General features: G+C 46.2%; 1 protein-coding gene across 1 annotated transcript in view; it reads right to left on the bottom strand.

Moving 5' to 3' along the window:
• The window catches only part of KIF18A (kinesin family member 18A), a gene marked incomplete in the record, with an annotated part of 168,537 nt that extends 165,498 nt beyond the window's left edge, over positions 1-3,039 (bottom strand). The window contains 1 exon segment of the mRNA XM_073604534.1: positions 2,824-3,039.
• Positions 3,040-17,889: the final 14,850 nt, after the last annotated feature.

The raw sequence follows: 17,889 nt of genomic DNA, 5'->3' as shown, positions 1-17,889 counted from the left end.
CATATCCATCTAGAGATATCTATGGAGGACATGGCCAGTGAGAACGAGGTTCGTATCCATCTAGAGAGATCTATGGAGGACATGGCCAGTGAGACCGAGGTTCGTATCCATCTAGAGAGATCTATGGAGGACATGGCCAGTGAGACCGAGGTTCAAATCCATCTAGAGATATCTATTGAGGAAATGGCCAGTGAGACCGAGGTTCAAATCCATCTAGAGAGATATCTATGGAGGACATGGCCAGTGAGAACGAGGTTCATATCCATCTAGAGAAATCTATGGAGGACATGGCCGGTGGGAACGAGGTTCATATCCATCTAGAGATATCTATGTCGGACATGGCCAGTGAGAATGAGGTTCATATATAGAGATATCTATGGAGGACATGGCCAGTGAGAACGAGGTTCATATCCATCTAGAGATATCTATGGAGGACACGGCCAGTGAGAACGAGGTTCATATCCATCTAGAGATATCTATGGAGGTCACGGCCAGTGAGAACGATGTTCAGATCCATCTAGAGATATCTATGTCGGACATGGCCAGTGGCCAGTGAGAATGAGGTTCATATCTAGAGATATCTATGGAGGACATGGCCCGTGAGAACGAGGTTCATATCCATCTAGAGATATCTATGGAGGACACGGCCAGTGAGAACGAGGTTCATATCCATCCAGAGATATCTATGGAGGTCACGGCCAGTGAGAACGAGGTTCATATCCATCTAGAGATATCTATGTCGGACATGGCTCGTGAGAACGAGGTTCATATCCATCTAGAGATATCTATGGAGGACACGGCCAGTGAGAACGAGGTTTATATCCATCTAGAGATATCTATGGAGGACATGGCCAGTGAGAATTAGGTACATATCCATCTAGAGATATCTATGGAGGACATGGCCAGTGAGAATTAGGTACATATCCATCTAGACCAGGGGTCTCAAACTTTCAGTCCTCCAGCTGTTGTGAAACTACAAGTCCTATGACGCTTTACAAGGCTGACAGCATAACTCCCACAGGCAGAGGCATGATGGTATTTGTAGTTCCACAACAGCTGGAGGGCCTCCAGTTTGAGACCCCTGATGTAGAGATATCTATGGAGGACATGGCCAGTGAGAAGGAGGTCCATATCCATCTAGAGAGATCTATGGAGGACATGGCCAGTGAGAATGAGGTTCATATCCATATAGAGATATCTATGGAGGACATGGCCAGTGAGAACGAGGTTCATATTTAGAGATATCTATGGAGGACATGGACAGTGAGAACAAGGTTCATATCCATCTAGAGATATCTATGGAGGACATGGACAGTGAGAACAAGGTTCATATCCATCTAGAGATATCTATGGAGGACATGGCCAGTGAGAACGAGGTTCATATCCATCTAGAGAGAGATCTATGGAGGACATGGCCAGTGAGAACGAGGTTCATATCCATCTAGAGATATCTATGGAGGACATGACCAGTGAGAACGAGGTTCATATCCATCTAGAGATATCTATGGAGGACATGGCCCGTGTGAACGAGGTTCATATCCATCTAGAGATATCTATGGAGGACATGGCCAGTGAGAACGAGGTTCATATCCATCTAGAGATATCTATGGAGGACATGGCCAGTGAGAACGAGGTTCATATCTAGAGATATCTATGGAGGACATGGCCAGTGAGAATTAGGTACATATCCATCTAGACCAGGGGTCTCAAACTTTCAGTCCTCCAGCTTTTGTGAAACTACAAGTCCTATGACGCTTTACAAGGCTGACAGCATAACTCCCACAGGCAGAGGCATGATGGGATTTGTAGTTCCACAACAGCTGGAGGGCCTCCAGTTTGAGACCCCTGATGTAGAGATATCTATGGAGGACATGGCCAGTGAGAAGGAGGTCCATATCCATCTAGAGAGATCTATGGAGGACATGGACAGTGAGAACAAGCTTCATATCCATCTAGAGATATCTATGGAGGACATGGCCAGTGAGAACGAGGTTCATATTTAGAGATATCTATGGAGGACATGGACAGTGAGAACAAGGTTCATATCCATCTAGAGAGAGATCTATGGAGGACATGGCCAGTGAGAACGAGGTTCATATCCATCTAGAGATATCTATGGAGGACATGACCAGTGAGAACGAGGTTCATATCCATCTAGAGATATCTATGGAGGACATGGCCCGTGTGAACGAGGTTCATATCCATCTAGAGATATCTATGGAGGACATGGCCAGTGACAACGAGCTTCATATCTAGAGATATCTACGGAGGACATGACCAGAGAGAACTAGGTTCATATCCATCTAGAGAGATCTATGGAGGACATGGCCAGTGACAACGAGGTTCATATCTAGAGATATCTATGGAGGACATGGCCAGTGAGAATTAGGTACATATCCATCTAGACCAGGGGTCTCAAACTTTCAGTCCTCCAGCTGTTGTGAAAATACAAGTCCTATGACGCTTTACAAGGCTGACAGCATAACTCCCACAGGCAGAGGCATGATGGGATTTGTAGTTCCACAACAGCTGGAGGGCCTCCAGTTTGAGACCCCTGATGTAGAGATATCTATGGAGGACATGGCCAGTGAGAAGGAGGTCCATATTCATCTAGATATATCCTATAGAGATCAGTGTGAGGTCCAGGGCCTGCAGAGGGCCCCTCAGTGGTCAGTCATCCATCACACACTGTCCCATACACCGGTCACCACATGACAATGTCTGCAGTACGGTCACAGTTGGACCTCTCAGGTGCCATGACTACAGGAACACAGCCAGTCCCATGACTGCAGGCCACACAGCCGCCCCTCCTCCACCTCTCACCTGCACGGTTCTCCCCCCACCGGGGCCTCACATTCCGCTCCGCCGGCCCCTCTCCGCCTCACACACCCCGGACACAGCTACGACCTCCCCGCTAGTAGATTCAAACTACAGCGACTCTCCCTCCCCGGCCTCCCATTGGACGGCGCGCCGGATGACGTAGCCATGGAACCTCTTCCCGCCCTCCTCTTTCCTCATTGGCTGTCTCGCCGTGCCCGGTGACGTGTCTTGTTGACGGTTAGGGAACCCTCGGCGTGGTTGTTAACCCTTTTCCCGCCGCTTTTGCTGGCCGGGCTGTGTCACGTGACGCGGCGGGGGCGGGGAGTGGAGCGTTCCCCTCACTGCTCCTGTCGTGAGGAGAGAATGTGCGGCGTTGTGCGCGCCCACTGACTCCGTGTAATGTCATTATAGACGGTGGAGTGTGATTGAGCACGGCTACTTCTATGTACAGCAGGGAAGCCTGGATCACTGCATAGCTCCTGACTGTCCCTCATTCCTCCTCGTTTGTCCCTCATTTTGGTCTGATCTATAGAGTTCTATAGAAAATGCACTTTTTATCTATCAAAAAGTGTTTTCCAGCACTAAACCTTTCATCTGATTTCTAAATTGCTGCATTTGTAAATTCCACAAGCCAATATAAAGGAATAGTAGAGGTAAAAAAAAAAAAAAGCACTTGTGGGTTCAACCAATCTTGTTTTTTTTGTACAATTCTCCTTTAAGGGGGCGTGGCAAGGGGTGTGTCTTATGCCTTCTTACTTTTGCTGATAGGTGTCTTTCATCCCCATCTCAAACAGTTGGGAGGTATGTTACTGCAGCCAATAATATACAGAGAACCAATCACTGCTGTAATAATATCCCGGGGCTCATTCACATCAGCACCATTGGACCGCGCTGCCCAACCCAGACAAGGCAATTTGCCGTATATGTTTGATATCATCCAATCATATCAGTGCGTTGCATTGGCGTGCGCTGAAAGAAGTAGAACAGGTTATGTTTGAGCACTTGGTAGCATGTTTCCGTACACCACGTTACCTCATGCCGCAGTGCATAGAGAAGAACGGAATGTCCATTTGTGACGTCTCAATAAAGTTACAAAAAGAAAGGTAAACAGTGTGATGTAATGACACCACGCACCACCCTGCGCAACACACCTCAGCATGTGCACATTATATAGACAAGGGAAGGATCAAAACTGGCACGTCAGTGCATGGCAACCCAAAAAAATCTGACGGGTTATAACCCTCCTATATAGAAATGAAAAATAAAGGTTTGTTTATACAGTCAGGTCCATAAATATTGGGACATTGACACAATTCTAATCTTTTTGGCTCTATACACCACCACAATGGATTTGAAATGAAACGAACAAAATGTGCTTTAACTGCAGACTTTCAGCTTTAATTTGAGGGTATTTACATCCAAATCAGGTGAACGGTGTAGGAATTACAACAGTTTGTATATGTGCCTCCTGCTTTTTAAGGGACCAAAAGTAATGGGACAGATTAACAATCATCCATCAAACTTTCACTTTTTAATACTTGGTTGCAAATCCTTTGCAGTCAATTACAGCCTGAAGTCTGGAACGCATAGACATCACCAGATGCTGGGTTTCATCCCTGGTGATGCTCTGCCAGGCCTCTACTGCAACTGTCTTCAGTTCCTGCTTATTCTTGGGGCATTTTCCCCTCAGTTTTGTTTTCAGCAAGTGAAATGCATGCTCAATCGGATTCAGGTCAGGTGATTGACTTGGCCATTGCATAACATTTCCCTTAAAAAACTCTTTGGTTGCTTTCGCAATATGCTTCGGGTCATTGTCCATCTGCACTGTGAAGCGCCGTCCAATGAGTTCTGAAGCATTTTGCTGAATATGAGCAGATAATATTTCCAGAAACACTTCAGAATTCATCCTGCTGCTTTTGTCAGCGGTCACATCATCAATAAATACAAGAAAACCAGTTCCATTGGTAGCCATACATGCCCACGCCATGACACTACCACCACCATGCTTCACTGATGAGGTGGTATGCTTTGGATCATGAGCAGTTCCTTTCCTTCTCCATACTCTTCTCTTCCCATCACTCTGGTACAAGTTGATCTTGGTCTCATCTGTCCATAGGATGTTGTTCCAGAACTGTGAAGGCTTTTTTAGATATTGTTTGGCAAACTCCAATCTGACCTTCCTGTTTTTGAGGCTCACCAATGGTTTACATCTTGTGGTGAACCCTCTGTATTCACTCTGGTGAAGTCTTCTCTTGATTGTTGACTTTGACACACATACACCTACCTCCTGGAGAGTGTTCTTGATCTGGCCAATTGTTGTGAAGGGCATTTTCTTCACCAGGGAAAGAATTTTTCGGTCATCCACCACAGTTGTTTTCCGTGGTCTTCCGGGTCTTTTGGTGTTGCTGAGCTCACCGGTGCGTTCTTTCTTTTTAAGGATGTTCCAAACAGTTGATTTGGCCACACCTAATGTTTTTGCTATCTCTCTGATGGGTTTGTTTTGTTTTTTCAGCCTAATGATGGCTTGCTTCACTGATACTGACAGCTCTTTGGATCTCATATTGAGAGTTGACAGCAGCAGATTCCAAATGCAAATAGCACACTTGAAATGAACTCTGGACCGTTTATCTGCTCCTTGTAAATGGGATAATGAGGAAATAACACACACCTGGCCATGGAACAGCTGAGCAGCCAATTGTCCCATTACTTTTGGTCCCTTAAAAAGTGGGAGGCACATATACAAACTGTTGTAATTCCTACACCATTCACCTGATTTGGATGTAAATACCCTCAAACTAAAGCTGAAGGTCTGCAGTTAAAGCACATCTTGTTCATTTAATTTCAAATCCATTGTGGTGGTGTATAGAGCCAAAAAGATTAGAATTGTGTTGATGTCCTAATATTTATGGACCTGACTGTATATACTCCGAGGGGAAAGTATCAGAACTGGAGCAGTGCATGGCAACCAATAAGCTTCTAACTTTTTATTTTAAAGCTTAACCATTTGCCGGCTGTGCTATAGTAAAACGGCGACAACAGCGCGGTCGGCCAGTTGTGGGAGGGAGTCATATGACGTCCTCCTGTGATCACGCTCAGCCTCCAGACACAGCTGATCCCAGATCAGGGTAACGAGCCAATCACAGCGGCTCGCTACCACGTGATCAGCTGTGTCCAAGCACAGCTGATCATGATGTAAACACACGTGGCGGTGTTCTATCGAGAAGTGGCTCCCATCGAAAAATGCCTCCGATGGGTCTGCGCATGCGCAGTACAAAGGGTCACTCCAGCTGATATGGTGATCAGCTGGCATGACGTCACCACAGTGCAAGCGCAGATCGTCGGAGGCATTTTTCGACGGGAGAGAGTTTTTGACGGGCACTATTCAAAGCTGTTGCGGGGAGGGTTTTCCATGTGCAGAAGGGCGGGTTTTGTCAGTGTTGCAGGATGGCATTGGTGTGTTGAATGGCGATTTTAGCAGTGTCTAGGGGCGGGTTGCAACACACCCACAACCCGCCCCGCAACAGCGTGGCTTAATCTGACAACTACGTTCCCCCGCTGTTTGCATAGCGTCGGATAATGCATCTGATGATCTGCGCATGCACTGTGTTGACGTCGTGCCAGCTGATCAACATATTAGCTGGAGTGATGTTTGTTACTGCACATGTGCAGACCAATCGGAGGCATTTTTTGACGGGAGGCACTTCTTGATAGAACACCGGGTGTCGGCATTAGTGTGAGGAGAGCAGTGAGCCAGTCATCAGCTAGTGTGAAAGGGGACATCTGCACTGATAATCAGTACAGCCCCAACAGCGCCCATCAGTGCCCATCAATTCTACCTATCAGTGCCCTTCAGTGCTGCATATTAGTGTCTATCAGTGATGCCAATCAGGGCCACCTATCAGTGCTCACCAGTGCCACTTATCAGTGCCCATCAATAACCTTCAGTGCTGCCCTATTAGTGCCTATCAGTGCCAAATATCAGTGCCCATCAGTGCAGCCTTATCAGTGCCAATCAATGCCACCTATCAGTGCAGCCAATCAATGCTCTTCAGTGCTGCCCTATTAGTGCCCATCAGTGCCACATATCAATGCAGCCTCATCAGTGCCACCTCATCAGTGTGCATCAGTGCAGCTTCATCAGTGCAACCTCATCAGTGCCCATCAATGCCACCTGTCAGTGCCGCTTATCAATGCCTGTCAGTGCCGCCTATCAATGCTCTTCAGTGCTGCCCTATTAGTGCCCATCAATGCCGCCTCATCGGTGCCCATCAGTGCAGCCTATCAGTGCTGCCTCATCAGTGCAGCCTTATCGGCACACATCAATGAAGGAGAAAAATGACCAGTTTGCAAAATTTTATAACACAAGCTAAGAAAAACGTTTGTTTTTTCAAAATGTTCGGTCGTTTTTCGTTTGTTTAGCAAAAAAAAAAAAAAAAACCAGTGGTGATTTAATACCACCAAAAAAAAGCTCTATTTGTGTGAAAATAATGATACAAATTGCATTAGGGTACAGTGTTTCATGACCGCGCAATTGTGATTCATAATGCGACAGCGCTGAAAGCTGAAAGTTGGTCTGGGCAGGAAGAGGGTGAATGTGCCCAGTAGGCAAGTGGTTAAAGTAGATATAAAGCCTGAGACCTCATTTATACTCAGCATTTTGGAATCGCTGTGCTTGTGCCAGCGATTCTAAATCACACTGGAATCACTGCAAGACGCACGTTTGGGTGTCATTCATTTTAAATGGCACCTCAAACGCAGTGTGGTTTTGCTGTAATTAGCATGCAACGGAATCGTGCCAAAACGCGCATTTAAAAATCGTGTGAACAATCTCTTCTCCATTCCATCTTCGATTCCCGGGTGCCACTCCACCCTAAACTGTTCCTCTTAGGCCTCCCCCCTCCTTCCTTCTCCAAATCCTCCAAAAAACTCCTGGCCCAAGTGCTGACGGGCGCGCGATGCTTAATAGCCCTGAAATGGAAAAAGAGGGAACCCCCCCTCTCTGTTTGAATTGCATACCAGGATTAGGGACGTCAAACGAATGGAATATCTGACAGCCTCCCTAAACAATACCCTTGATAAACACAACCGAGTATGGGAGTTGTGGGATATGCTGGAAGCTCCCAAGCTCAGCTGAACTTATGGTTGATTTCTCCGGGCAGCACGGAGGCCTAGGCCCGGGTGGGTGTCGTCTTCTATCTTACCTTTTATCTCCCTCTAACCTCTCCTTCCTTCCCTATCTCCACCCTCTTTAGCCCATTGGCTCTACCTAACCTCTCTACCCTTTTTTCTCTTCTCCCTTTTGCTACAGATGCACACCTGAGCGAGTTTGAAGTTAGTGGTAATCAGGGCTTTTTTTCTCAGACAATAGGTGCAGGAACTCTCCTTTTCCGAGTCACCCCTTTTCCCCGCCCTTACCCACCTCCGAGCACCGTCCCTTGGCTCCATCCCCTACCCACCTCCCAGTACCGCCCCTTTTAGACAATACAGAACCAAGTATCATTTTGCGGTGTTAAGTAATTTGTATGGAATTTGGTAATGATATCAAGAAAAGCAGTAAAATAGATCCCCTTGAGCCAGCAACAATAGATCCCCCTAACAACAATGAAACACCCACAACAAAATCCCCCCCCCCCCCCAGCAACAATAGACTCCCGGCAGCATCAACAGATCTCCGCACAGCCAGCATTAATAGACTCTCTGGCAACCATCAACAATAGACCCCTCCCCCAGCAATAGATCTCCTTCAGCAACAACTGACCCCCCAGCTACATAAGACCCATCCCTAGCAACAATAGACCCCCCACCAGCAACAATAGACCTCCTCAGCAACAATAGACCCCCCCTGCAAAAATAGATCCCCTCCAGCTAGAATAGATCCCCCAGCAGTGAGCATCAATACCCTTGCAGCACGCCCCAACACCCTTTGCCATTACATACAGTCAGTCCAGGAGGTGCCAGAACTGCGTTCCCCTTCGTTCCCGCTGAAAAAAAGCCCTGGTGGTAATACAGAGACACTGAATCATACTCCATTGTTTAATTGCGGATATGCAATGTTTTTTCTTTTTTCTTTTGTTTCCCTTCTGTTTTACATGCCTCAACTTTGTTTCTCTACGGGTGACAATGTGTATAAATAGCTCGCTTGATATATGCCACTTATCACAATGCAAGACCTTTCTTTTTTCCGTTTGTCTTTTTATGTTGGAAAATACGGAAACTCAATAAAATTGTCAGTTTTAAAAAAAAAATCGTGTGAAGCTTGTCGCCCTAAAAGGATCAGCGGCTTTTTTTTGGGTGACAAGTATGCATAGGGCAGTCCATTGAAGTGAATGGGCTGTACTATGCATGACACGGGTAATTGCATGAAAATCCCCCACACAAAATCGCGAGCAGTGAGGCGAGTTCCCGCTACTTGAAGTAAGAATGGGGCCTAACACTAACAATTCTTAATTTCCTCCCCCTCTCCTCCTACCTATCCTGTGTAAAGAAGGTCTGTGTACTTACATTTTTAACCACTTCAATACCGGGCACTTCCTCCCTTCCTGCCCAGGCCGATTTTCAGCTTTCAGTGCTGTCGCAATTTGAATGACAATTGCACGGTCATGCTACACTGTACCCAAACAATTTTTTTATCATTTTGTTCCCACAAATAGAGCTTTCTTTTGGTGATATTTGATCACCTCTGCAATTTTTCTTTTTTGCGCAACAAATAAAAAAAAAACGAAAATTTTGAAAAAAACAAGTTTTTCTTTGTTTCTGTTAAATTTTTTTTGTAAATAAGTATGTTTTCTTCTTCAATGACGGGCACTGATATGGCTGCACTGACGGGCACTGATAAGGTGGCACTGACGGGCACTGATGATGGGCACTGATAGGTGGCACTGGTATGCGGCATTGATGGGCACTCATAGGCTGCACTGATGGGCACTCATAGGCGGCACTGATGGGTACTTATGGGTGGCACTGATCGGTACTTATGGGTGGCACTGATAGGTGGCACGGATGGGCACTGATGGGCACTGATAGTTGGGCACTGATGGGCACTGATAGGTGGCACTGATGGACACTGATGGGTGGCGCTAATGGACACTGATGGGTGGCATTGCTGGGCATCCCTGTTTTGTAATGTGCCACAGAGGTGCCAGTCAGTGCCCATTTGTGGGCACTGATTGGCATATTTTGGGCATATTTTTTACATGTGAATGGCCATGGGGGATGTACCTGGCCATCCACATCCTGGGGGCTTCCCTGGTGGTCTAGAGTGGGCATCTGAGGGGGGGCTGCGCACGGGCGCGTGGCGGCTGTTATCCTGCAGGGCGTCATATGACGCCCAGCCAGGATAACTGAACCACCGCCCGGCCGTCATTCTGCTATAGGCCGGGCGGGAAGTGGTTAAAGTCCGGTCCAGGCCGGTGATCCTGCAGCTCCAGCTCTCCTGTGTAAGGGAGCGCTCAACAATGGCTGAGAATTCCTGGAGATGTCACCAACAGCCTCCCATAGAACAGTCGTTGTTGGCGCTCCCTCCTCTTCCCTGCAGCCGCTGCTCACTGACACAGGGAAGCCAGAACTGCGGAATCACATGACCGGAGCAGATTAAAAATAGGTAAGTACACAGATCTTTTTTATGCAAGGCTATACAGGATATGTAGGAGAAGAGGGGAGGGAACATATAAAAAAATAGTTTTAGGCTTTAAATCTATTTAAAGCGGAACTAAACCCATCAGTTTAACAGTTTTTAAAAAAACAGTTTCATTCCCAGCATGCCGGGAATGCTAACTGTCACATTTTCTTGTGCTCTCATCAAACTGTCAAACCATCAAAAGGTTGGAGTCATACCTGATCACATGTGCAGCACCATGGTAGTTGCAGATCAAACAGAGGCCAAGATGGCAACTTCCTTGGCTGAAAGGGATAGGAGGGTTTGGTTCTGCTTTAAAACAGAATTAAACCCATCAATTTAACTGTTGGAAAAAAACAGTTACATTCCCAGCATGCCGGGATTGCTATCTGTCAATTTTGCTTGTGCTTTCAACCAAACTGTCAAACCATCAAATAGCTGAAGTTTTAACTGATCACATGTACGGCACCATGACAGTTGCAGATCAAACTCAGGCAAAGATGGCAGCCTCTTTGGCTGAAAAGGATAGGAGGGTTTAGTTCCACTTTAAGCATTGAAATTGCGATTGGATGCTGGTGCCCCATGTGACTTTGGCGCCATCTTGGGTTAGGCAGAGTCTATTTAAGATCCTGGCTCCCATGTTTGGCATGCATTTGGTGAGTGGCTAGTGTAGGGACAGGTACCTGTCTAAACGGGACAGTGCTTAGAGCCAGGTAAAGATTCTGGAGGAGTAGGGAAAGCACAGAGACTGTGCCAACCCTCTGTAAGCCTCCCCTTTTGGGTATGGACTGGCCAGGCTGCATTCAGCTGCTTGTGGAAGCCATTGTTGGCATCTCCGGGTCTTCAGTCCCATCTCTGTTGCACCTTGTAAGTGCTCCTAGCTGGGTTGCCTCCCCATTGCCTGTTGTCATACCGCTAAACATTTGTTACAATATACTGTATTCCTGTTACTGCAGTTGAACTCTGTGTGTTTTCTGCCTGCTGCATCAGACTACAACTACCCCCACTTGGCATAGTCAGCAGGATATGCCCCTCTTTGCAGGAGGGAGCGGAGACTATCGTAGCACTGTTAGGAGCAGCCTTGACCTTGATGCCTAAGTTTAACACCTCCAACATCTCCCTGGTGCCAGGGAAGAAAGGCTGCACGCCTGTATCAAGTTCTAATCAAGTTCTCAGTTCTGATTGCAGAGCTGACCTTCAACACCCTGGAGGATAATGCCTGCCGAGTGGTGATGGTGCTACCAGAAGTGGACCGGGCCAGCCTGAAACAAGAAAAAAAAAAAAATCACTAAAAAAAAAAAAGATCATTCTTCCCACTGACCACCAATGTAAGGAGCATTCTTGCGCAGCCTGTCAGAAGCTACATACAGAGCGGCCAGTTTAAATACAAGCTAGCACACTCTGTTTGCAGCAAACTGAGAGGATGAGCTCACAGTGCCTCTCCTCACCTCTTGTCAGAGGCACTGAACTCAATGGGCAGCTTGGAGAGTGCAGAGTATGACAGGCAGCACCGCCTGTCAAGCTCGCCAATTGATTTCAATGGGACTACTCTGCAACTGCAAGCCAAACTTGCTCGAGCAAAGTCCAACAATGTAATACTACCATTCAGCAATGTAAAGAAAAAAACAAGAAGGCGGCAGTAGCACCTCATGAACGCCTGTCATCTGCTGCTATACCACTCGTTGAAAAACAGTCCACAGATTACTTTTCAGAGGGCAGTAAGCATTACCGCAAATGTGAAAGAAACTTGAAACACATCATCCATTTCACACTCCCCACCAACCGGGTCACTCCTCAGCCACTTCCCATCTTAGCCACCTCCCTTCAACTTATATCAGCCTGTCCCCACACACCCTCTCACCTGCTGACCTGTGGATGCTCCCGCAGTGTTATTGTGTTCTGCCAGTGGGGAGCCTTCCCTACCCACAGAATACAGTGATCAGTGTTGCTAACTATAGCTGGCAGCACTGATTGTTTGGGGAAAAACCTGACAGGCTGGTTGTACTCAAGTCGATTAATAGATTGACTTGTGTACAACCAGCTAGCCCATACATAGATTGACTATGGCTGGTCCCTGCTTAATTGCCTTAATTTCAATCCATGTATGACCCGCTTAACCACTATGCAGTCCCTAAACATCCTTCCACAAACCATTACATTTTCCTTCCCAGATTCCTACATCCTCCTCTCCTGTACATAGTGCCCACTGCCATACCCTCCATACTCTTCTCCTGTACATACTGCCCACTGTCATACACTCCTCTCCTATACATAGTGCCCGCCATCATACCCTCCACACTCCACTCCTGTACATTGTGCCCCCTGTCATACCCTCTACACTCCTCTCCTGTACATACCGCTCACTGTCATACCCTCCACACTCTTCTCCTGTACATAGGAGAGGAGTGTGGAGGGTATGACAGTGGGCGTCCTCCCTCTCTCTATTTATTTAATTTGTTATGAACAAAAAAAGTTTGCATTTTTATTTATTTATTTTATAAAAAGCCCCACCAAAATCCTCAGCACCAGACCCATGATGTTCTTAATCCGGCCCTGTATTTAATCACTGGGTTTTTTATTTTTTGTGCTATAAATGATAAAAGACTGAAATTTTTGTAACACAATGCATTTTTCTTTGTTTTTGTTAAAAAATGTTGCAAATTAGTAATTTTTCTTCATACATTTTGGCCAAACTTTATACTGCTACTTTTCTTTGGTAAAAATAACCCAAACAAGTGTATATTATTTGGTCTTTGTGAAAGTTATAGAGTCTACAAGTTATGGTGCCAATGACTGAAAATTGATCATATCTGATAACACCTGATGTACTGACAGAATCTCATTTCTTGAGACATTAATAAGCCAGGACAGTACAAATATGCCCCAAATGACCCCTTTTCGGAAAGTAGACATTCCAAGGTATATAGTAAGAGGCACGGCAAGTTTTTTGAAGTTGTATTTTTTCCCACAATTCTTTGCAAAATTAAGATTTTTTTTCTTTTTTTGCAAAATTGTCATATTAACAGGTTATTTCTCACACACTGTATAGGTATACCACAAATTACACCCCAAAACTCGTTCCTCTACTCCTCCCGAGTATGGCGATACCCCACGTGTGAGACTTTTACACAGCCTGGCCATATACAGAGGCCTAACATGCAGAGAGCACTGTAAGGTGTTCTAGGGACATACATTTCCCATTTTGGAAAGTAGACACCCCAACGTATATTCTATGAGGCATAATGAATCTTTTGAACATGTCATTTTTTTTCCACAAGTTTTTGGAAAATAGACAAAGTTGTCTATGTATAAGATATTTCTAGCACATAGCATGTACATAGCAAAAATTACACCCCAAAATATATTCTGCTACTCCTGAGTATGGCGATATAACGTGTGAGAATTTTCGACAGCCTGGCCAAATACAGAGGGCCAACATGCAGGGAGCATCGTCAGATGTTCTAGGGGCATACATTTCAAATCTAATTTGACTACCTATTATACTTTTGTGAGAAACTAATGGGCACTGTAGTGGCACTGATGGGCTCTGTAGTGGCATGAATGTGGCATGGATGTGGCACGGATGAGAACTGATGTGGCATGAAAGAGCACTGATGTGGCATGGATGTGGTACGAATGAGTACTGATGTGGCATGAATGTGGCACGTCTGAGCACTGATGTGCCATGAATGTGGCATGGATGAGCACTGATGTGGCATAGATGTGGCACGGATGAGAACTGATGTGGCATGAATGTGGCACATCTGAGCACTGATGTGCCATGAATGTGGCATGGATGAGCACTGATGTGGCATGGATGTGGCACGAATGAGTACTGATGTGGCATGAATGTGGCACATCTGAGCACTGATGTGCCATGAATGTGGCATGGATGAGCACTGATGTGGCATAGATGTGGCACAGATGAGAACTGATGTGGCATGGATGAATACTGTAGTGGCACTGATGGACTCTGTAGTGGCATGAATGTGGCATGGATGTGGCACGGATGAGTACTGATGTGGCACGGATGAGCACTGATGTGGCATGAATATGGCACGGATGAGCACTGATGTGGCATGGATAGGCACTGATGTGGCATGGATGAGCACTGATGTGGCATGGATGTGGCACGGATGATCACTGATATGGCATGGATGAGGCTTGAATGAGCCATGGATGGAAATGAATGAGCCATGAATGAGGCATTAATGAGCCATGGATGGGCATGGATGGGCAATGGATGGGCAAAGATGAGGCATGGGGGAGCCATGGATGAGCCATGGATGGGCATGTATGAGCATAGATGGGCATGTATGAGCCATGAATGAGCATGTATGAACATGGATGGGCATGTATGAGCCATGGAAGTGGCACTTTAGATCCAGCCCACAAGCGCTGCTGCATCGGCCCCCTCCTTCCCTCACACACTGTATCGATCGGTGCGAGGAGAGGGGAGGAGCTGAACCAGGCATGCTCTAGTTTGTTGACAATTGAGCGATCATGTGGTGAAGGGCCACTGTCATTGGCCCTTTACCCCGATCTGTGACACGCCAGGTCCGGAAAACTCGATGGTCATGGACATTTCCGGGTGCGCGAATCTGAGAAGACGCCATGGTAGGCCCTCCCAGAAGTAGCCAACCGCGTTGTAGTGTCATTCGGCTATTCATTTGGCATTCGGCAAGTGGTTAAACCCAATTTCTCAAAGTCACTCCTTGCTGACACCATCACTAAGGCCCCTTTCACACAGCGGGTCCAATCAGGTCTGCCTGTTAGTTTTTCAGGCGGACCTGATGGGAAGGTCCATGCATCCCTATGGACAGGCGGATGTAAGAAGACTCTATTTAACCACACCCCCTTTAACCACTTCTGGAATATATATATATATTTAGCAGAGACCCTAGAGAATAAAATGGAGATTTTTGCATATTTGCGCAGCAGTCTTACAAACGCAATTTATTTGGAAAAAAATACACTTTTTTTTATTAAAAAATAAGAAAACTGTAAAGTTAGCCCAATTCTTTTGTATAATGTGAAAGAGAATGTTATGCCGAGTAAATTTCTACCCAACATGTTTGGGTTCTAAGTAATGCTTTAAAATTGCGCACACTCATAAATTACGACAAACTATGGTACTTAAAGTGGTTGTAATCTCTGTTACACCACTTGTACCTACAGGTAAGCCTATAATAAAGCTTACCTGTAGGTACTGTAAATATCTCCTAAACTTGCACAGTTTAGGAGATATTCACTATATATACGCTTTTGCCAACGTCATCAGCGCATGCTCACTGAAGAAAACAGCTCGCTGGTGCCGTTTTTTTAAGGCACGTGCTGTAAGTGGCGACTCCTGCACGCATGTGCGAGAGTGATGTCATCGCGGCTCTGTCTAGTCACAGCTCTGGAGCCCGCAAACCCAGAAGTAACTCCGGTGAAAGATGTCGGCCGTGCACTCGGTGTGTCGGCGCCGATTCAGAGCATCGTTCTAAGGTAAGTATTTCATAATGAGCTAGTATGCGATGCATACTAGCTCATTATACCTTTGTCTTGCAAGCTTTTTTTTTTTTTTTTTTTGGTATTTTTTTTGGAGGTTTACAACCTCTTTAAAAATCACCATAGGCGACACTTTAAGCATTTTTACAGGTTACCTGTTTAGAGTTATAGAGAAGGTCTAGTGCTATAGTGTTGGAATTATTTCTCTCGCACTAACGTTCGTGGCAATACCTCACATGTGTGGTTTGAACACCGTTTACATATCCACGGTATATAACGTCAAAGTCATGACGTATATATACAGTGGCGGGTCAGGAAGTGGTTAAGCCACGCCCAATATTTTGCATAATTTAATGTAGCAAAATCTCTTATCTCTTTCAGTCTAATGAGAACCGTCAGGGGCAAAGATAACTGACATCCTTCAATATGTGGTGGGTTGTGAGGAATAGTGGTGCAAAGGTGATAAAAGTCATTGGGCACCAGACACTTCTTGGATGAGGTTTTATTTCTTTGACAATCCTTTTTATATTTTGCAAGAGAAAGAGGGTTAGGGCCAGGATACCCTTAAGTAGTTGCAGTTTCAATTGGCAGACTCCGAGACTTCAACAGGACAGCCGTACAGGGAAAGGCCCCAGCAAGGTGCCACTTCTGCATGTGCAGAATTGCTGTCTCCTATGGTAACAGTACATAAACAGTTCCCAACTCAAAGTAACAGTTCTCTCAGCTGTACTACAACTTCCAACTTGTAGTTGTTCAGCCCCCTTGAGCTCCTGGTCTCTCACTCGACCATCTGATTCACTACTCTGAATCCCGTGAGCTCCTCAAGGCTTTTACGGTGGTATCTTCCTCAAGCGTCACCCACGCTTTTGGCACTCCGGATACCTTCAAGCTTCACCCCTGCTGACCGGCTTGGTCCCTAGCTTGGCACACAAGGCTGCTCTGCAAGTGCTGCTGTTCTGCTGGTTGGGTCCCTGACTTGATCCCCGCCTGAAGTTTCCCGATTTTCCACCGTGCCCGTTCGGTGAGAACACTGCTCCGGTACTTGCTTCAGTTACTCACTGTTGCCCCAGGTAAAGGCGATTGGTCCCTTTGTGGCGACAACTTCTCTTCTACCTCTGACCACTGACAGGTTCTAAGGCCGGCAGAACCGTCACTTCTTGTTGGACTGCAAGTCACAGTCCCAACCCTGCGCTGCTCTCTTACTTCTGGATAGGCCCTCACACAGCCTGGCAGTCTGATGCCCCTGGGACAGGCCCAATCTCTGGCCTAGCAGCCCGGGGGCGTACGACACACATCCACCCAGACAGCGGTCTGGGTGGCACACAAGAACCTGGATCACCTGACCTCCCCAGAATATATAGGCTTTCCCAGCAGGCCAAGGGATTCAACAAAATCCCTGCCCATTGGCTGAGATACCCCATATACCCATAACCTGACCTTGAGTTTTCCTTCTCAATTTAATACCTCCAAGTGTCCGGCCACCTAGTGGTAGAAGAGGAAAGTACAACCAGGCCAAACTTATTGAGAAATCAAATTATCCCTAGAATTAAAGCGGGGTTCCACCCAAATTTTGAACATTATCTCTATGCATTCTCTTCCTTGCCTAGATGCTGACATGCTGTGTAAAAAAATTTAAATCGCCGTAATTACCTTTTTTTTTCTAATCTTCTTAGCACTTCCTGGTTTTCCTCCCATGGGAGTAGGCGTGTTTCTAGCCTCTCCCAGTCCTCCCACATTCCCCTGGGAGCTAGTCTCAGGCTTCCCAGCATGCATTGTGCAACAGCGTCATCACAACATCTCGGTGAATGCTGGGAGCACAGCATTCACCGCATCCAGGAAATACATGCTTGTGGGCTTCAAATGCCCACAATGAAGATGGAAACCGCCTTCAGTGAATTTTATAAGTTATTCTTTACAACGAAATCGGACACAGGCAGACTTATTACACAGAACATGTGAGT

The sequence above is a fragment of the Aquarana catesbeiana genome, linkage group LG11 (genome assembly GCF_042186555.1).
Source record: "Aquarana catesbeiana isolate 2022-GZ linkage group LG11, ASM4218655v1, whole genome shotgun sequence".
NCBI classification, from domain to species: domain Eukaryota; kingdom Metazoa; phylum Chordata; class Amphibia; order Anura; family Ranidae; genus Aquarana; species Aquarana catesbeiana.
Note: the sequence above shows the minus strand (reverse complement) of the source record. Positions and strands in the feature narration are given on the sequence as shown.